The 22,323-nt window shown below is 39.3% G+C and overlaps 1 protein-coding gene across 2 annotated transcripts in view; it reads left to right on the forward strand.

Moving 5' to 3' along the window:
• SUSD4 (sushi domain containing 4) overlaps positions 1-22,323 on the forward strand; it is a 230,965-nt gene that overhangs the window by 11,823 nt on the left and 196,819 nt on the right. The gene's annotated exons all lie outside the window — the stretch shown is intronic.

The raw sequence follows: 22,323 nt of genomic DNA on the forward strand, positions 1-22,323 counted from the left end.
CTTTGAATTCCAGATTCATTCCCTTCCTCCCTTGTCACCCACTCTTACTGGGAAGACAAGCATTTCAGTATAGGTTGTATATGTGTAGCTAATGCAAAACAATAACATAGTAGATATATTGTAAAAGACCAATTATATTTCCCTCCCTCCTATCCCACCTCCCATTTGTTCTATTCTCTACCTTGATCCCTTCCCTTTTCAAAAATGGATGCTTCCAACTTCCCTTCCCCCCAGCCTGCCCTCCCTTCCATCATGCCCCCTCTGATCCCCTTCACCCCTACTCTCCTGTAGGGTGATACCCCATTCAGTGTGTATTAAATTCCCTCCTCGAGCCAATTTCAATGAGAATAAGGTTGACCCATTCCCTTCCACCTTCTTATTCTTCCCCTCCATTGTAACCATTCTCCCTCGCCTCTTCTCTATGAGATAGTTCACCCCATTCTGTCTCTCCCCATCTCTTCTCATTATATTCCTCGCTCACCTCTTAATTTCACCCTTTAAGTATAATCCCTTCCTGTTAAATTGGTCCTGTGCCCTCTATCTATGTATACCTATAAACATATATGCACACATTCACACATGTATTCATATGCCCATATACCCTCATATATGTATTTCTATTCCCTTCAACTATTTTCATACTGACAAAAGTTTCATCAGTTACAATTATTGTTTTTCCATGTAGGAATGTTAATAGTTCAACTTTGATAAGTTCCTTATGATTTCTTTTCCCTGTTTACCTTCTCATGCTTCTCTTGCTTCTTGTATCTGAATGTCAAATTTTATATTCAACTCTGGTTTTTTTCAGCAAGAATGCTTGAAAGTCCTCTATTCCACTGAATGACCATATTTTCCCCTGAAACATGATACTCAGTTTTGCTGGGTAGGTGACTCTTGGTTTTAATCCCAGCTCCTTTGACCTCCGAAATATCATATTCCAAGCCCTTTGATCCCTCAGTGTAGAAGCTGCCAGATCCTGGGTTATCCTGATTGTGTTTCCACAATATTTAAATTGTTTCTTCCTGGCTGCTTGTAATATTCTCTCCTTAATCTGGGAATTCCAGAACCTGGCTGTAATATTCCTAGGAGTTTTCTTTTTGGGATCTTTTTCAGGAAGTGATCAGTGGATCCTTTCAACCTCTGTTTTGCCCTCTGGTACTAAAACATCAGGGCAGTTTTCTTTGAGAACTTCCTGGAGGATGATTTCTAGATTCTTACTTTGATCATGGCTTTCAGGTAGTCCAGTAATTTTTAAATTATCTCTCCTGGATCTATTTTCCAGGTCAGTGGTTTTTCCCATGAGATATTTCACCTTGCCTTCTATTCTTTCATTTGTTTGGATCTGTTTAACAGCATCTTGATTTCTCATAAAGTCATTAGCTTCCATTTGCTCCAATCTAATTCTGAAGCAATGATTCTCCTCATTGAGCTTTTGAGATTCTTTTTCCATCTGGCAAATTTGGCTTTTTAAGGCATTCTTCTCCTCATTGCCTTTTTGAGCCTCTTTTGCCATTTGATTTAGTCTATTTTTTAAGGTGTGATTTTCCTCAGTCAGGCTGTTGACTCTCATTTCATAATTTTCTTGCTCATTTCTCTTCCCAATTTTTCCTCCACTTCTCTTATCTGCTTCTTAAGGTCCTCTATGGCCTGTAACCAGCTCGTATTTTCCTTTGAAGCTTTTGGTGTAGGAGTTCTGACTTCACTGTCTTCCTCCTGTTCCATACTTTCCTCCTTTTTTTCCCCAAAATAGGAGTGTAATGCTGGAATCTTCTGTCTGCTTTGTTTCCTTTGCCTGGTTATGTTGCCCCTCAGTCACTTGACCCCTGGGCTTTTTGCCACAGTAGGACTCCACCACCAGACAGGGGAGCTTTTGTCCCAAATGCTGGGGTTTTCTCAGCTGCCAGAGATATTAGATGGGTACCCTCTCTCAGGTCTCCACATACTCTGGCAAGCTGGACACACACTCCAGGACCTCTGCCCTAGACTGCAATCCAGATCCAAGCAGGTTAAAGCAAGAGTGATTACCCCTCAGACTGGTGCTTGGTCCCCCTACATTCTGCAGGCCAGGAGCTGAAGCTGCCACATGGCGCTGGCTGGCTGTGCTGGCATCTCAGCAGCTTCTCCCCCTGGGGGCAAAAGCCAAACATTCCCACTTACTGATCCCAAAGTCCAGACTGCACTGACCTTTCACTTTGTCCTTCACATCTATGTGTTGAAGGTTCTGGAAATGGCCACAGCTGCTGGTGATCTGGAGTCCTTCCTGCACGTGGCTGGTCAGGCCTGCCCTGGGGCTAAAGCCTTGGTGTGGGGCTGGGCTCTGCTCCCAGAGCACTGCTGCGCTGGCCCATTCCTCCCGGCCTGCCGGGCTGTCCTCAGCAGGAGGTCAGCTTCTCTGTGTCATTTTATGGGTTCTCCAGCTCCAAAGTTTGTTCAGAGTCCCCTTTTTACATTGATTGGGGATGGTGGAAGCTGGAGTCGCTGGGAGTTCATGTTTCTACTTCCGCTATCTTGACTCCACCCCTCCTATAATTGTTATAGGAGCCAAATTTCCATTGTAACCTAGTGAAGACCTGGGTCCTAATTCCACCTCTGACACTTATTATCTGTGTAACCTTGGCAGAGTTACTTAATATCCCTGAGCTTCAGTTTCTTCCTTGTATAAAATGAGGAGATTGGTTTACATGGTTCCTGGGGTCTCCTCTAATTCTAGATCTATAATCCTAGAGCCTTCCATGTGTAGTATGAAATTTCACAAATTAATTCATTGTAGGAGTTTGGTGACTCTGAGTTCTGTTTGTACCTGAATTTGTACTTTGCTCTCTTTGGTGAGTAAAACATTATTCCATGAAAGTTCACTAGTGAAGGCTAATGGTACCTTTTAAAAATCAAATCCTGATCTCTTTTATGGGCCTTATTACATTCCTATTATATTCAATATTGTATTAACATATTACTTACCTATGCAAATGAGAAATATTGAAGAAATAAATGAGAAATAATGAAGAAACAAGTGAGAAAAGAGATGTTCTAGGCGCTCTTCCCTTTTCTCTCACATATTTATTTGTATTTCTTGTGATAAAGTAAACTCACATGCAAACAATATCCCCAAGTGAATTATTGAATGAGTGGTTTGGGATATGTTTATCTGAATTAGGTAGGCAGAGAGAAAGTAACAAAGGGTTGAGGGACTTTCTCTTTTGTGGCTTGGAAATACATAAAAGAAGAATCATGAGTGTACTTGGTAAAATACTGGAAAAAATACACACACACACACATACACACTGCTTAGATACAACTTCTTAAATCAATTTAAAAAAAAAAAGGAAAAATAACTTTCTGTAATGGCCCTAAATATCTGAAAGTGGACTGAACATTTTATTGAGGGGAAGTCCGCTTATTAGAATGCTCCCTTAGGGTATCATTTCTTCAGGCAATGATGCTAACTACAAAAAGACTGGGGGTGGAGGCATAGGAAAAAATTTTAATCTGTCACCATGTTAGGAGTTGTAGCAAGTTTTTAAATTAAAGCAAAACTATGCAGCAGCAACAAAAAATGGTCTATAGTATGATTTGCTGTTGTTAGGAATCTAAAAATCATAGTCTCATAGAGCTTCAGAGTTCAAAGGGACCTCAAAGGTGGATTATCTTCTTCCTGATGTATTGTCCATCAGCCTTTGCTTCAGGAGCCCCTGTCACATAAACCCAGTGATGTAAATCCCACTTTTGGAGTGCTGTAAATTGTTGCATCAAAGCAGTGTGGAGAAGAGAATGCTGAGTGTTGAAGCCAGGAAAACCTGGTTTCAAGTCCTGCCTTGGACACATTGGTTGTGTGACTCTGGGTGAATCCACAATTTCTCAGCTCTGTGGGCCAGTTGTGTTAAACTCAAATAGAAACAGGGCTATTCACCCATACATGGGCAGCTAATTGGCTCAGTGGATGGAGTACAAGGCCTGTGGTCAGGGAAGATCTATGTTTAAATCTGACCTCAGATACTTACTAGTTGTGTGACCTTGGGCAAGTCACTTAACCCTGTTTACCTCAGTTTCCTCACTTGTAAAATTATCTGGAGAAGAAAATGGCAAACCACTCTAGTATCTTTGCCAAGAAAACCCCACATGGGGTTAAAGGGTGTTGGACACAACTGAAAACCGCTGAACAAAAATAATAAAAATCTATACATATGGATTCTTACCAGCCATAGGTTGACTTTGTTTAAAATGTAATGTTATCTATGTTTTATTCTATTTTTATTATTTTGTTAACTATTTCCCAATTGCATTTTCATCTTTTTGGATCCTCAGTTGGGAGTGTTGCAGGCTGTATTTGACACGTCTGCTCCTGGCAAGTCTCTAAGATTATAAATTACAGAGAAGTTACTGACCTGAATTTGTAAAGAAAGGTTTTTCACACAGAAGTTCTCTATACCAAAAAAATCACTGGACCAGTTCCCATGATCTATAACTGTTAGTTTTTCCTAATATCTATCTTTTCATTTTATTTTGGTCTAAACCTTGAATCTCCATTTTCCATAAACAGTTAGTTATCTGTAAAATGAGGATAATCATACTGGTAACATTTATCTCACAGAGCTGTCGTAAGGATCAAATGAGAAAACTATGCAAAGTGATATGGAAACATTGAAGTGCTATAGAAATACCAGCTTTTCATTTTATACTTCTTCATATGTAGGTACTTCCTTTAATGTTGTAGATCACAACCCATTTAAACCTTGTTTTTGGCAATTCTAACCTATGTCTTCTCATAAATGTTCATAGCAAGTCCACCCAATGTGCTGAGGGCCTTCTTCTAGATCAGGGGTTTATAATCTTTTTGATGTCATGAACTTTTTTGGCAATTAGATGATGCTTATGGACCACTTCTCAGAATAGTGTTGTTAAAAGCATTGATATAAATATGCAGGAAACCAGTCATTTAATGCAATTATCAAAATCTTAAACAAAGTTCATGGACCCCAGATTAAGAACTCCTCCTCTAGGTCTTCTGATATTGTGTACAGACCAGTAGTTTTTGGGTTGTCCATTATTTACCCCAATGTTGGGGGACAACCAACAAAGTCTGCAGAATATTGGGTTAAGGAGATGAGCCTTTATTCCAGAGAGCTTTGTCAACCAACTAATTAAAAATATCAAGCAAAGCTTAAAACAGGAAGATATGCTTGTCAAAGATGTTTGCTGCTGTCACGGAAGACGTACAGAACAGAATCCAAGTGGAAGAGGGATTCCCTCTGGGTGACTTGGTCTTTTGGACTCTCCTGTTTTCAGATGAACATTGTGCTATTATTACCTTTAGAATTTTACAGAGCTTCATAGATGAGATCCATCTGTGCTCAAATAGTTTAATTTAGCTATCCACATAGAAAAAAAAAACAGCCCACAAATAAATGAAAATGCTTATTGCCCAAACTATGATATGGGATATTGGACGAACTATCTCTATGGGTTATCTAGCTATCTATCTAGACATAGACATATGTCTATATCTATCTATCTATCTAGATAGATATACATATACATAGATATATATCTATATGTATAGATATATAGACATACAGAATCTTGGACAGATTCTATAGATGGACAGTGAATTAGGCCCAGAATCCAATAAGAGGAGAATGGAACATATTTCATTTGTGGAGTGACCACAAGGTCTTCCTTGAAACAAAGGCCCAGCTGATTTCATAACAATTAATAAAAATATTTTGAATCTGTGACTACCTATGTACACAAAACATTCAAACTAAAAATGGCATATAATGATAGGAACTTAAGGAACTAAATAGAAGAGAATGATAAGAAAACCATTCACTGCATCAGACACTTGTTCCTCTGGGGAAAAGGAAATAGAGACTGAATTATCTCATAATTTTACCTCTCCCCTGCTCTAGGAGACAAAGGGTATTAGTGAAAAATGGTCAGTATCTTAGATATCCTTCTCCATTCCCATTATACCTTCCCTATTCCCTCTGCCTCTGTGATCCCTTAATGTTTATGGCACACAGTTTTATAACATGGGCTCAAGTTGGTTCACAGAAATTGTATGAAAAGGGTAGGCCAGCTGTTAATTATTTATTTATTAATTAATTAATGTTTCCACAACATTTATGGTGTAACTGATAACTTAGTTTCAAAAAGGTGTCTTATTAATCTTATTAATAGATAACAGTTAACAGGCATCAAAAGCTAAAAGAGAAAAATGATATATGAGGCCCTTTTTTACCTAACTTAGTCATAAATTCTCAGAGTGGGTATAGATTTTTTACCCCCTAACAGTTAAATTTTCAGCAACAAGATGTTTCAGTGACTTGTGTGGGGCAAGAGTCATGAGTATCTTGGTCTGTAGTTCAGGATAGCTAGGTATGAATGACATTGACTTAATCTGTAGTGCTTAGGGAAAAATTTTCCCAATATTTTGCCTTCTTTAAGATAAGCATGCTGTGGTGCTGTGAGAGAAGAAATTATTCACTCAAGAATAAAAACAAATAGTAATAATTAAGTGAGTTACACATGAACTGGAATTAAAAGTGCATTTTAAAATGGCTTCTTAATTGAGAGTATTGTAATTGCTTTATTAATCTTAAATCAGGTAAACGGTATGCAACAGAGAAGTAGAAGTAATTCTTGAAATTCTTTGGAAGTGACAGTGAACTTGGGAATGTGCTAACTAGATAAAACCCGCATCATTCTGCTCCAGAAGAAGTAGCAATGATCCTAACACACATTTTGGGAGGACATCATGAAGATATAGTCATGGCAGCAGCGTCTGTCTGTTTATTTTGAGTAAGTATATAACCCTAGGAAAGAAAGATTTGTAGAAGAAAAAGCAGCAACCCCAAATCTCAGTTATCTGTATCAATAATGAACTTCAAATCTTTCTTCCAGTGAATTTAGCTTTTCAATAAAGAGGATGAGGAAGAGCAGATTTGTTTGGAAATGATAGTTTGACTTGGTGTCTCATGTTTCTATTTGGGACTGAGTACTCTTAGGTCTCTGAATCACTCGCGTGGGAGTTAAAGAACCAGTAGGTTGGTAGTATACTAGTCTATTCCATTTTCCACATTAGAGCAAGAAAAGAAGACTTCATTTCTTTGGAAAAATTCCACTTGAAAAAGAAATGTGTGGTTGAATTGGGTATAGTGGTGACAGATTCTTTAAAAAAAAAAAGAAAATTGAAGAAAAATACATATTGAAAGTAGACATTATTAAATGGAACTTGAATACTATTGATCAGATTTCCAGTATATGTAAATGAGACCTAGTAAGTTCTCTAAGCCCCTGAATACAGATGAATCTAGCAGATCTTGGTGGTAGAGGAGAGTCAGGAGTGACCTAGGAACTCTTTTTTTTTTTTTAAACAATATGTTTTTAAGTTGTGGAGGATCAAGGAATATCTATCTTTAAATCAATTTTCTTATTGTTATTGTCAAAGACCATTTAACATTAGTTTTTTTGGGTCTAGACCTGAATTTTCACTGTTGTCAAGAACTGTGTGTGTGTAGGAGAGAACGGCCTTTACTGATATAGACTGACAACTGTTGTGTTGGGCTTTGATCACTGGGGGCCCTGAAGAGTTAAGTGACTCATTCAGACTTATTTCACCAGTATTCACTGCCCCTTCATTGTTTTATTATTAAAAGAAAATCTAGTTTAAGAATTTACTATAAGCTATCACTTTATCAATTCCATCCCCAGAATCCATTTTGAAGTTTGGGTCAAAGTACTTAGAGTTGGATATTGGGAATGAATTTTTAAGTTATAATGGCTGCTGTTTTAATTTGTACTGGGAAGCTCCTATATAGGGAGCTGTCCATCTGGTTAGACAAATAGTTCTAAGGATGCAGAAGAGACCTAACCAAACATGGCATTGTGCAGACGCTGTCAGGTCAATTAAAAAGTGGGGCATGTAGACTAGCTTACTGTGGTGTGTATATATATATATATATATATATATATATATATATATATATATATATATATATATATATATATATATATATATATATCTCACCTGCACTTGCCTAGTTCTGTGCATACAGAGGGCACTCAATTATTTTTAGAGGATGACTAAGTCATCTACACATTAGTATTCCTCACAGCACATAGCACAGTGCCTTTGGGTACTTACTGCTCAATAAATGTCTATGGAACAAATGAATGAGTTATACTGGAGATGCTTTGATTTCATGTCAGGATTAATCTGGAGCAGAGGGCTGATGAGAGATATGCTCTAATGGGAAATGCACAGGGCCTGGGAGCCAGGATACTTGAGTTTCAGTCCCTACTCACTAACTTTCTGTGTCATCTGAATCTAATTTGTGACTTCATTTCCTCTCCTGAAAGATAAGAATCAAATTGTTTGGAGGAATAAGTAAGATAATAGATTTAAAAGTTTTTTTTTTTTGAGAAGTACTACATAAAATGTGCTGGGCAGCTAGGTAGTGAGATGGATAGAGTGCCCAGGGCTGTGCCCGGAGTCAGGAAGACTTGAGTTCAAATATAGCTTTAGGCATTTACTAACTATGTGACCTTGGACAAGTCATTTAACCCTTTTTGTCTCAGTTTCCTCATCTGTAAAATGAACTTGAGAAGGAAATTGTGAACAACTTCAGTATCTTTGCCAAGAAAATCCCAAATGGGGTCATGAAGAGTCAAGACAGGACTCAGGACTAATGATAATATAAAATTCAAGGTAGGGTTATCAACAAACCTTTATGGAGATTGTAGATACTTGAATTTTCTGAGATTACAAAGATGAATAATACCCTAAAGGAATTTATAATACAAATGTGAAGATTTGACTCATACCCAAAAGGAAGAATAGGAAGTATTGTAGGCTAAATGCCAGATGAATGATAATAAGTGCTGTAATGAGGTCATGGGAAAGAGAGATCAGCTTAATATATTCAGCTTTTATTCATTCATTAACTCAGTTATTGAAAAACATTTATTAAATATCTACTGTTTGCAAAGCACTGGTCTAGGGATATATAATGTACATTTTAGAAATATTAGTATCTTTTGTTTTTAGATTACTTTCATTTCCTCCAAAAGAATATACCCCAACAATTAAAAAAGAGGGAGAACCCAAGTTGAATGTTATATGCAGTGTTCCCCACACACAATCCCCTTTCTCTGCAAAGAAGCAAGGGAGATTCATTTTCCTGTCCCTTCTTTTGCATCTAATTTGATCATTATACTTTCACAGCATTCATCTTGGAGTTTTTGTTGTTCTTTTTTTTTTCCTTTTGCACATTGTTTCAGTTATTGTTTTCCTGGTTCTGCATAATTCACTTTTCAGCAGTTCATATAAATCTTCTCAAGCTTCCTTGTTTTCTTCGTATTCATTATTTCTTAAAGCAATAGTATCTGATTCTTGTTTAAATTGTTGAATACCTGCTTTGTTTTTCCTTTCTTTGCTACCACAAAAAAAGTACTGCTGTGAATATTTACTGTATATTGGGCCTTTCTTTTTATCTTTAACCTCTTTGTGATATATGTCTAGCAGTGAGATCTCAGAGAGCTGATTGCTAGTCATTCATACTGGTTTTATGGAGATTATAGTCTAATAGGGAGGCCTGTGTTAATGAGGGGGAAAAGTGATAGCAACAATAAAAAAAAATTATTTACATTTATCTTTTGGGTGTATGATGTTATATTTTTGACCTGTGTGAACTCATGCTCACCTTCATGCCAGAGAAGTAGTGGCATGCTAATAATCTTATGAACAAAATAGGATTTTGAGAACCCTGAATTCTTAACAACCATAATGGCAAATAACAACATCTGGAAGTTTTGGAGGCAACTAGACAGTGCAGCAGATGGGGCAGGAGACAAGACCTAAATTTGAATTCAACTTAGTTGTGTGACCCCATATAAATCACCTGATCCTCCTCAGCCTCAATTTCCTCACCTGTAAAATGAAAATATTAATTGCAACTGACTCACATGAATATTGAGAGGATCAAATGAGTTAACATATGTAGAGCACTTTGTAAACCTTAAAGAGTTATATAAATACCTGTGATTATAATCACAGAGCCGGAAGAACAGTAAGTACGGGCCTGATGACAGACTGTATATTTGTCTGACATCCAGTCCAAGTTCAGAGAAGCTCATTAACATAATGACAGTAGGGTAATGAATTTGTCAGGTATACCAATTCTTTAAAAAATTATTTAGTTAGTTTTTAAGTCTTTTTAAAAAAAATTTAAGTTCCAAATTGCCACCCTCCCTCTCATCCCTCTCCCATCCACTGAGAAGGCAAACAATATGATACCAATTATACAAGTGAAATCATATAAAACATTCCCCTATTAGTCATGTTGTATTAAAAAAAAAGGAAGAAAAATAAAGTGAGAAAAATGTTCTTCAATTTACACTCAGATTACCAGGTCTCTTCCTGGAGGTGAATAGCATCTTTTCATCATGAGTCCTTTGGAATTGTTTTGGATCATTGTATTGATCAGAGGAGATAAGTCTTTCACAATTAATCATCATTAAAATATTGCTGTTACTTTGTATAGTGATCTGGTTTTGCTCACTTCATTCTGTATCAGTTCATATAGATCTTCCTGTGTTTTTTGAAACCATCCCTATTGTCAATTCTTATAGCCCAATAGCATTCCATCACAGTCACATACTATGATTGGTTCAGCCATTCCACAGTTGATAGGCATCCCCTCAATTTCTAGTTCTTTGTCACCATGAAAAGAGTTGCTATAAATTGAACCAACTCTTGAAAATTGTTCACTCAGTCATGAAGAGGTAACTTTCTTAGTTGTTTCTGGGAGGGAGTTCCTATCTAAGCAAAATCACAGCTCCTAGAACCTTGTCTGTACTTGAACTAAGCATGTATATATATTGGCATCAGTTTGTGGATCTTAAGACAGAAGCTGCACAATCACTTGTTGGGTGTTTTAGAATGGAGATTCTTTTCATGTAGGATTTGGACCAGATAGCCGTGGAGGTCCTTCCAACTCTCAAAGTCTGTGATTCTGTGCCCTTCCAAGTTTCTTCCACCTGATTTAATGTAGTAGTTGACTTAAACTCATTTGTGTACCACCTATTTGGGCAGCAGGAAGAGAAGGCCCATGAGAGGGAGGAAGGAGTGCCAGGCATGGCTATAGGTGTAACAGTGATTACTCCGACCCCCACTACTTGAAGGCATGTTACATTTCACTCCTTCCCCAGGGTTCTCCAGAACCTTAAAGGGGGGGGGGGGATCCTAATTGTCTTAAGCCTCCAGCCATTGTGTTCCTTCAATTTTAAAGGTCTAAGCAATCCAGTTCAATTCATCCACTTACCAGTCAGATTACCTTTTACAAAAAAAAATATTTTCTTCAAAGGCATAACCAGAACAAACATGTAAGCATCTCTCTACCACCACCTAGGAGCATAATGTTCTCTTTACCCTCTCAGTCTCTGGGGAGGGGAGGTAAATTAAGTTTACAGCTTAACTCAGTCCCTGGGTAGTAGTAGTAGTCCCACCAAATTCCAAGTCCAAAACCCCTCTGGGCTTGTGTCCTAGGACTGTGGTTTCTCTGGGCTTTCCTTTTGGTTGGTTATAACATCCAGTCTGGATACCTGCCTCTTTGGTCTCCATGGCCCAAGCTTCTGTGGCCTGGGGACTTTTACCACCTGCGCCTAGAACTGGAGAGGACAAATGAAACCAGACCAAAATGCCAAGCCCATTTCTAAGGGCCACAGGGCCTAAAGGAAGGGAAAGATACCCTTCTGACACCCAGTTTAGTGCATGGTGCCTGTGCTATTATTGAATGAGATCTTCACATCTGAATGTCACTGCAAGCAAAGATATTGTCCCAGTCTAATAGTTTTAAACCCAGTTCCGACTATACAACCAGTGAAATGAGGCTGCTCCCACAGAGAAGGTAGCTAAATACATAATATCTTTTCCCAGAAGCAGGTTCCTGGCATTTCCCACACCGATGCCTCCACCTCAGGTGATCTGGGCATGTGTCAAAGCCCCTTCACACTGGGAATGCAAATAGAAAATCACGGTCATCCCTTAAGGTCCACTTGGTTTTGGCAATGGTTGCATTCATCTACATAGTCTGTCATGGAATGTGCTCTCTGTCTTTGAATTTCATGGTTCTATTTGTGCATAGATGTAATCATTGGTGCATTACATTCTAGGAAGGAGAGGTTACCCTAAAAAGGGCAGGATGGCCAGGAAAGGGTGTTTTGGATTGTTTTAAATTTCTTTGTATCCTCAGCATTTAACACTATGCCTAGCGCGTAATAGACATATTGACTTTTGACAATAAATGTATATTAACTGACTATAAAGTCACAGAGATGACAAGGAATACCATAGAGCAGTCAGTTGACAAATCCTTTCCAGAAGTAAGGGAAGTATTGATTTGATTATCATTAATGACTTCATGAACTTGGATTTCAGGAAGACCTGAGTTCAAATCCTACCTCAGATGCCTACTTGCTTATAAATCTTTGAGTAAGTCATATAACCTCTCTCAGTTTCTTCAGATGTAAAGTGGGGATAATATCTATCTCTCAGTGTTGTTGTGAGGATAAAATGAAATAACATATAAAGTATTGTGTGTACCTTAAAGCACTATATTTAAATACTGGCTAGTATCATTTTTGTTGTTCTCAGAGCAAGGGATAGAAGGGGGTAAAGGGTGAAGGGAAGGAGATGTATGGGACAGATGGTCAGATGAAAAGTGAACTATGGCCTGGGGTTTGGAACCAGTTAGATCTGACGGCCAGTACATTTTCATTGGCCAACTCCCAGTGAGGACAGCATCCCCCTAGGGTGTTGTCTCTAAAGCTGAGTGCATTAAGTCACCTGTGGCATGGTCTCAGTAGGTCCAGTGGTCTGGAGCAGAAGCGGGAGAGCTGAATACTGAGATGACCAGGGTGGATGCTTCAGTCGGGCTTGAAACCCAGGATCAAAAACTGACTGTGAATAATTTATTTGAAGAGAAAACCGTTTTCACCCAAATAATTGAAAGTTGACCACAGCACAGTTTGAATGCTTCTCATGTATCTTTCTGGGCTAGTAGAAGAAACACCAAGAAAAGGAGAGTGTTGATGGGAGAGGGGAGGGGGCCATTTCTAAAATGATGTATTGCCCATCCTGAGAAGCTTGAGTGGAACAGTGGGTAGAGCCCTGGAATCAGGAGGATATGAGTTGAAATTTGCCTCAGACACTTACTTGTTGTGTGACCTTGGGAAAATCACTTAACCCTGTTTGCCTCAGTTTCTTCATCTGTAAAATGAGCTGGAGAAGGAAATGGCAAACCACTCCAGTATTTTTGCCAAGAAAACCCCAAATGTGGTCACAGAAAGTCAGACATGACTAAAATGACTCAACAACAAAATAGGAAATTTTTTACTGAATGGACTTTCCCCTGCCTGTGACTTTATCTTCCTAGTAATTTGTATGTTTGTCCTTTTGCCACTACCAGTCGGCAATCCAGCCATCCAGTCCTGCAAATGGAAGAGCAAGGCAAAATGACACATCAAATTCAGTCTTCCCAGGCTGTCAGTTGATCCCTGAGGATGTGGTCAATGACGCCTCTGCCCCCCACTTACCTCTTCGCCGGCTTGCTTTGAGAATTATGGCCAAGTCATCGCTTCTGCCCCTGCAGATCAGGCCCAGTACTGCACACCTCTGGGTACTTCATGGGAGGCAGGGGGGTGTGATAGTAATGGCAATTAAAGATTCCCCTGTATTGGCTTGGTTTTCAAATTGATTGTGTTAAAACCCAGAGTTTGTTAATCCCACCTGTGGGATGGGCTTGTTGATGTGAAAAGAAAGTCCTGAACTGGGAGGAGCTGGTGATGTAGATTTGGGGAGACAAGAGAGAGGCGGAAGATCTTTTTGGAAGCAGCACCTCGTGGAGAGAGAGAGAGACTAAGAGAATTGCTGGTGGCCGCTTTGAATTGCCCTGGACTTTTGAGACCTGCCCCCTGAGCTGCCAAGGACTGAGGAGACATGGCTGTTTTGCTGGTACTTTGTCTGTCTGTTTTGATGTTGTTTTGCCAGATTTGTCCACTGGTGAAAGACAGTCCTTTTGTTGAAGAAGTCCTGGAACCTGGCTGTTCGCTAAGAAGCCCTGAGACTGTCCTGCAGACAGAGAGTGAATACTGTCCACTGGTGAGGGACAGTGCTGTTGTTGCAGGGGTCTGGAGACTGTCTTGCAGACAGAATGAATACTGTCCACTGGTGAAGGACAGTGCTGTTGTTGCAGGGGTCTGGGAGCCTTTCTGTTGGTTCAGAAGCCCTGAAGAAGGATTTTCTTGTTGTATGTTTACAGAAATCCTGGGAGAGGGCTTTGCTAATGTGTTCAGGGGTTCTAGGACTGTTCTACAGACAGAGGATGAATTCATGAAGGGACTGGCAATGTATCTTATGGCCTTGCTAAGCCTTGTCTCCCCAGGAACTAAGATTGCTGAGAACTTGCCTCGTGTCAAGATGAAGAAAAGACCTCCATTTGGGTGTTAAGTGCTGTGTTTAAACTTGATGTAACTCTGGGGTAGATTCAATTGTGACCCAGGGATGGGGAACTTTTGACCTTATTGTGCTCTGTGATTGACAAATGAAGGTACTTTACTTATGTTTGGAAACTAATCTCCATTTGAGAAGAGGGGTTTTGTGGTGGACTTAATTAAGGTATAGCCTAGGGGTGGAGAAGTATTTAGAACAGGGACTTTGTAATTGATTGAATGATTGGAAGGTCCTGGGGTGGGGTAGTACTTGGAGATTATTTAATCACACTTAGTAAATGCTGTATTTTGAATGATGTCATGTTTTAATCTTCTCTGTTCTTGGTTTGTCACTGAATAAAATAGAGAGCACCTATGCTGGTATTTTGAACCTGGGAAGTTGCCTTTCTTTTGGCATTACATTACAGGGGGAGAGGGATAACAGAGACATTGTTAGAAGACAATGCATTTTATTAACACAAATATTTATGTTATTGCCCGTTTGGAAGGAAAAGTCCCTGTAGATCCTGCTTTGGGGCTATTCTTGCCTCTTGCCTTCCTCAGTACCAAATGAAGCTAAGGATTTTCTCCACAGCATGTAAATGACACCCCACATGTGGGTCTTGATCTTTATGAAAGCTTAATTTGTGCAAAGTGTGATGTTAGGCAGCTGGGAGAGCTGCTCTGCCTAAGAACACACTGTGCCAATCTGCTCTCGCTGCCTGTTCCTGGGTGCTCAGTGAATGCCTGTGTCTAAAGATGGAGAAGGTCCTTGTTTGTTTGAGAGGAACTTCTCAATAGCTGTTGGCCCAAGCCCAGTGAGCTTCCTTTGTGTGTGAACAGAAGCCTCTGAAAAGAGAAGTTAAACAGATGAGGCGGGCTAGAAATTTATTTTAGGTCTGGTGGAGGTACATGACTCTATTAGGAATTTTTAAGCACATGAAGCTGCTGTGGCATCGCCTCCTCCCTCCTGACTCGGTAGGATTTTTCAGGCATACTTGGAGACATCTCTGCCTCTAAATGAATGGGAAGGTTATGGGTTCGTAGAGCTAGGTTTGGAAGGGATTTCAGAGATCATCAAGGCCACCACCCTCATTTTACAGATAAGGAAACTGAAGGTGAGGTAGCTTATGTGGCTTGCCTGCCGTCACAAGGCTAGCAAGCATCAAAAGTGGGATTTTAACTCAGATCCTCTGATTTCAGGGCCAGGGTTCTCTTCACTGTGCCATGCTGTCTATGATATCTCACATTTGAGTGTTCTATAAAGAATCAGAGGAGATAGACAGGGTCTGAAGATCAGGCATGTTATGAACAGATTTAGAGCTGGGTGAGATTTTAAAGGTCATCTAGAGCAATTCACTCATTTTATACAGGATCAAAATTTGACCCAGAGAGACTAAATAAATGCCAAAGTCAAGATTCAAACCCAGAACTTCAGATATCAAATCTGGTCATCTTTCCAATGTATCACACTGCTCCACTAAATATCCCAAGTTATCAGATTTGAATGTTCATATTGTAAGGGGACTTTTTTTTAGCCCCCTTCACTTATAATTATCACTTTGTTAGCATCCTATATTCAGTCTTCAGGATAATCTTGTGAAATAGGCAGATAACCTTATGAGCTAAGCAGAGTAGGTATTTTCCCCATTTTAGAGATGAAATTGAGACTCAGTGACTTGATTGAGATATGTTGGAACTGTGGCCCAGAAGACCTGAGTTCAATTTTGCCTTAGACATTTACTAGCAGTATGACCCTGGGCAAGTCACTTAGCCTCTGACTCCCTCAGTTTCCCTAAAATAGAATAAGAGCTTCTACCTGACAGGATTGTTGTGAGGATAAAATGAGGCTCTTTGCAAGCCTTATTAAAGTGCTACATATACGTCCTGGTTATCACTGTCATGCTGACCTTTTATCCAAATCCAGAGATAGCTTAGTGACTCTTTCTTCTAAAATGCCTTTGCTGTCATCTCCAGTGGCATATTTTGTGTACTTGGGCTTACTGATTTGGTCATAGAAAGACTTCCAAAAATTGATTCTGGTCTTATCTTGATGTGGCCAGCCAGTATTTAGAATCCGATTTAAGCCCCTCTCATTTAACAGTGAGCCTTGTTCTAAATTTTAAAGTTTATGTGCAGCTGATTCCTCTTGTCTCATCTCTTTAACATTTGTTATCCTCTTGAACAATTTACACACTGAATGAAATGTTGCCAAACAGGATGATATTCTTGGGCATGCACAATAGGTTCAAGTATGACAGGCTTATTTGCTGACCTGAGATGGACCTCAAATTGGAAGGGACCTCAACTATCACCTAATCCAACCCCTACCTAAACCATGAACTCCTTCTAAAGACCTCAAGGGGCAGAGGATTCAGCCCTCTCCCATCCACAGCCCAATCCACTATAAGAAAGCTCTAATGATACATTTGTCCACATGTTGAACCAAAATCAGTCTCTCTGTGCAAACCCTGGTACTTGGATTCAGGTACACTTGAAGGGCCCAGTGGACTTCAAGTTGGTAGACTAAGGAAAGCTTAGTTAACAAGAATTTAGCATTTGATGACATGAGTTAAAATGCTGATTCTGATACTTCTGCCTGTGTGAAAGTGACCAAGTCAATCCACTCTAATGGCCTTCATTTTCCACATCTGTAAAATGAGGCTTTGGACTAAATACACAATTCTTAACCTGTCGTGTGTGTGTGTGTGTGTGTGTGTGAGAGAGAGAGAGAGAGAGAGAGAAGGAGAGAGGGAGGGAGAGAGGGAGGGAGAGAGGGAGATCCCTTTGGTGCTCTCATGAGGTCTATGGACCTTTTCTCATAATAATCTTTTCAATACATAAAATAAAATATATAGGATTGCAAAGGAAACCAATTATATTGAAATAGTCATCCAAATATATTTTTAAAAATAGTTCATGAACCTCAGGTCAAGAACTCCTAAACTAAATGATCTTCAAGTGCCTTTGAATTCGAAATCCTGTGATCCCATGAGCTCCATAAGCATACCGCTTCCTTTGAGAAGCCTTCTCTAATCACTGTAGCCTGACCTCTCTGCCTCTTTTTAGCACTTATAGTCTGGCTCCAGTATCTAGAGCCATAACTAGTGCATGGGGAATGGGACTTTTCCCCAAGTTGCTAACAGAGGGTGTGGAAGGGGGCAATTCTCCTGTAGGAACAACTGTTCTTGTAGTTGTCTCTGTGCTTCACAATGGGATCTTCAGGAAGTGTGAGGTGACCCCACCTCCCCCACCCAGGGTCCTGTCACAAGGGTGCCCCTTTCCCAGGTCTTGTTACCTCCTTCCACCAATCTCTGTGGAAAATTGGAAGTGGGGTAGGAGACCAACCCCATCAGTTATGACTGCAATGATAGTGGGACCAAACTCTGTGTTGCCATACAGTTATTATAACCTCAGACTGAGCTTGTTCCAGGAACAGTTTAGGCTGGTTATAGACCTGCTAGGTCCTTTGTGATGAGCTTTGGGTGAGTAGGTGGGAGGAGTGAGGTTTATATGGGCAGGAGTCCTTGGACCATCACAAAGAAAAGCCAAAAGAGAGAGGAAATGGGAGAAGGGGAAACCTCTGAGGGCCCCAAGCACCATCATTTTCTTTCCCATACCTAGTGTAACCAACCTAGGACTCTTCATCAGAGCCCCTTCCCAGCTTCTCATTCTTTAGATCACTAACTAACCTTTTAAAACTACTGCTTTAATAGCATGGTACTTAGTGAGACCTTGTGTCCATTACCCAGCTATCCTAGGTCCTGAGTGGGAGGCAGTAGGTAGGACTTATTTCTGGCATCCCACTTGGGAATTCTGATCATGTTTTTCTATAGAACCAGGGGTATGCTGAAGCTGATTATTAAATTTTTAGTATGAGCATTTATACTCTAGAAATGGACAAATGCTACCAATCAGGGCTTGATTTATTCTTCTTGTGATTGCCTAGACTTAAGAAGGTAGAGAAAATCCTCATGGTTTCTCTCATTAGTTCTAATTCTTCTTTACATCATGACTAATGTGAAAATATATTTAATATGAATGTATAAGTAGAGCCTATAGCATATTGCACACTATCTTGGGGAGAGGGGAGGAGAGGTTGGGGGAGAAAATTCAAAACTCAAAATCTTATGGAAGTGAATGTTGAAAACTAAAAATAAATAAATTAATTATATTAAAAAAAAGAAGATAGAGAAAATGTTTATAATGAAGATTAAATTTAAAAATGTGTTGTTGGTCACTTTTTTTTCCCCTGGAGAGCTGGTTATTAAACATTACACCCCTATGTTAACTTTGTGTTAAATGGTGGTTAGGGTCTATACTTTGGGTTCATTGTGGGTTAAATACATGTGTGGGCTGGCCCAGAGGCCTGAATGTTTATAAAATTATTTCTTTGGAAAAATACAGTCTAAGTGACAAAGAAAATGGAGACTGCCTTGTCTGTGGCTTAATTGCTTTTTCATGTATTTATGTCATCTCCGCACCTAAGATTTTTTGAGGGAAAAGATTTGAATTTATTCTATTACAAGAAAAACCAGCAACAACCAAGCTCATGTAGACCCTTGAATACTTGTCAATTAGTTGTTAATTTAGATTAGTTGAGAAAGTCCCTTGCCAGTAAAAATACCATACCAATTTAATGTATTTATGGAGTCAAGGCGTTTTGTTTTTTCACACATAATCTTTTCTTCCTACTGCTTCTGCCACCTGGCAAGCACAGTGGCAGTTCTGGCAGGAGGAGGGAACCTTAGAGCAGCTAAGAGATAACTCCTGATGGCTGCCTATTGGGTGACAGGACTTTGGGAAAATTCTTTTCTCCTTCCTGGGGAAGTTAAAAAATGCCCTTGAGAACAAATGGCCCTCAGTTTTTTTATTTGTTAAAATGAGGGGCTTGGATGAGATGACCTCAGAGGTCCCTTCTGACTCTTAATCTTAACCACTAAAAGGGGACTATCTCTAGGTCTGATCTGTATCTTGCCACTGGACCCATATGGCTCCGCAGGAGAAAGTTATTCTGGTGACTTTGCACAGCCCTCCCTCACTTAAATCCAATTCACTTGCAAGTCATGGCATCATCTTCCTGATGTCATGGTCCTCTTTGAAAACAAAGGACAAACAAACAACAGCCACTAAAACCAGCCTCTCTCCAAGATGCCCACAGAAGGGGCTTAATAAATTTTAAATTGAATTCTAAGTCACCCTCCCCGCTAAATCACTCAATGGGGTCATTACTAGTCTAGGTGATTAAATATTAAATCCAAAGGGTGTATGTATAGTGAGAAATCAGAGAATCATTCATGGGATAATAACCCATCTTGGGCTTGGTTTAGAAAATCATGTGAATTTATCTTTTGATGAGAGGCTTCATGATTCTGGATTAACCTCCTCCTTCTACTCCCCCCTCCCAATGAAAATTTATACAAAGTGAAACGAGATTAAAGCCATTACTTTGTTCACATCATTTTCTCTCTTGTTTCTGATCTTTTTTGTTCAACATGGGGATAAAGAGTTATATGAGCCCTTAAGTCTTGGTGTGCTGCCTCCTTAATAATAATAACCTACATTTGTATGCTATTTTAAGATTTACACATTATCTCATGTAAACCTCAGATCATAGAGGTTAAGAAACTTGCCCACAGAAGTTAATGAGCTAGAATATTTTGGAGGCAGATGTGAACCCATCTGAGAGTGTGGTACAGTGGAAAGAACACTCACTGACTTCATGGTCAGAACAACTGGGGAGATCACTTAACATCTCTGGGCCTCAATTACCTCATCTGTAAAATGAAGGGGTTGGACTGCATGACCTCTAAGCTCCCTTCCAGCTCTGAATTAAGGATTTTATATACTATCCACTTGTGCCAGGCTGCTTGCCTTTCCTTAGACTATGTACATTTATCATTAAAATTCTTACCCATCCCACACCCATTTATTTAAAAAGAGTGACTTCAAAATCAGCAATCAAGTCCACTGCTCAACTTTCTTCCAGTTCTTCATTGCTTTTAGCCATACAAACAAACAAATAAAACCCTGCTTTCTCTGAGAAGTAAGTGTGCTTATAAGGAGGGAAGGTGGATAATGTGTAAATGATTGAAAAGTGGTCCTTATAAGTGGGCTTCCTATCTCTAGTTGTGTCCTGACTCATCATCCTCTCTGAGCCCGGATTTCTCATGTGTGGGGATAATAATGTTTGATATGATATGCCCTTCAGGGTTGTTGGTAATGAAAATACTTTGTAAACCTTAAATCTCTCTATAAATGTGAGACTATAATCATTACCACCACCACCACCATAATCACCATCATCATTATTAAGAATTTCCTTTCTTGAGGACTTTTAATACCTTTAGTCTAGGGGGAGAAGAACCAGTTGACTATGACAAAAAATAAGCAAATTTAATGCTTATATTTTCCCCCAGGATTGAAAGTTTTTCTAAGACCACTTATTCTTTAGTCTTCACTCTGGGATGAATTGCAGACAAGTTCTTGGTTCACTTTCATCCCCAACCAATCATGCTTGCCCTGACAAAGACACGGTATTAAGTTCAGAAAAATTTCTATCCACAAAATTGCTGTTTCAAAGCAGGAAAACAAGTGTGGGCCTGCTGGGCATATACCTGGTATGTTTGCATTGGGGGAGAGGGTAGTTATAAGGAGAAAATGTTTTTCTTTTGTTTTTCCCTACAAGTGTGGGGGTGGAATGAGAAACATTAAAGTAAATAGGTAAGGATCTAGCTTTTGTCTCAGTTGTCTGAGTAATTCAGCATGCTGATATGACATTTTTTATCACAGTCATTACAACATTACCTGGCTTATAAGCTCATACTTTAGTTGCTTGTGAAGAGAGTTTTCTATCATAAAGAATATCAGACCTATGAGATACACCACACAAGGTTAGACCTCTGAATGCTTTGGTCCATTCAACTGAATTCAATAAATGTGAATGTACTGCCTACTATGCGCCACATACCGTGCTGGATATTGGAGACACAGAGACAAAAATGAAATAGTCCCTTCCCTCAAGGATCTTAACTCAGACACAGCAAGAGCCATTTGGTTGGAGAACATGGTGTGCCTGCATCAAAAAAAAGCATGGTGTTCTATGAACAAAGCAGAATTGCAGTAACTCAAAAGAAATACGAGATGCACAAATTTAGACATCTCCACTCCAAATGTTCATATGAACTATTTGTATCTCATCTGTGGGAGAGCCTTCTGAGCTATTATTGGTCTGATCAGCCACACTTTACCTTGACTCGGACATAGGGATGTCATTTTGGTCCTCTTTGGGAACAGAAAACAACAACCAATCAGGATGTTCTTCAAAAATTCTTAGCTTTTAAAAATTGCTCTGATTGAGTCAAATTATGGTGCAGCAAATAAGACTTGGATTAGGAAGACCTTGTTTTAAATCTCATTTCTGACATTTACTATCTGTGTGACCTTGAGTAACATAATCTTTTGTGGCTCAGCTCATTGGGATAATAACAACAACAAGAAGAAATATTTATAAAATGCTTTAATGTTTGTACTATCCTTTACAAATATGACCTCATTTTATCCTCACAATCTTCAGAAATATATACTATTATTATTCCTATTTTACAGATAAGGAAACTGAGACAGACTAGACATCTAAACAACTTGCCCAGGGTGATATTGCTAGTAAGTGTCTGAGGCCAGATTTAAACTGTGATGTTTAGAAAGGTTTGAGAGACATAATTTCTGGGTAATTTAATCATGTTATTAATAATTCCAGCATTTTTTAAATGCGAGCTGACCTACTGGCGCTCTCTCTCTCTCTCTCTCTCTCTCTCTCTCTCTCTCTCTCTCTCT

The sequence above is a fragment of the Petaurus breviceps genome, unplaced genomic scaffold (assembly GCF_028583685.1).
Source record: "Petaurus breviceps papuanus isolate PSGF00001 unplaced genomic scaffold, PetGlider_PUasm1.0 90466, whole genome shotgun sequence".
In the NCBI taxonomy this organism is placed as follows: domain Eukaryota; kingdom Metazoa; phylum Chordata; class Mammalia; order Diprotodontia; family Petauridae; genus Petaurus; species Petaurus breviceps.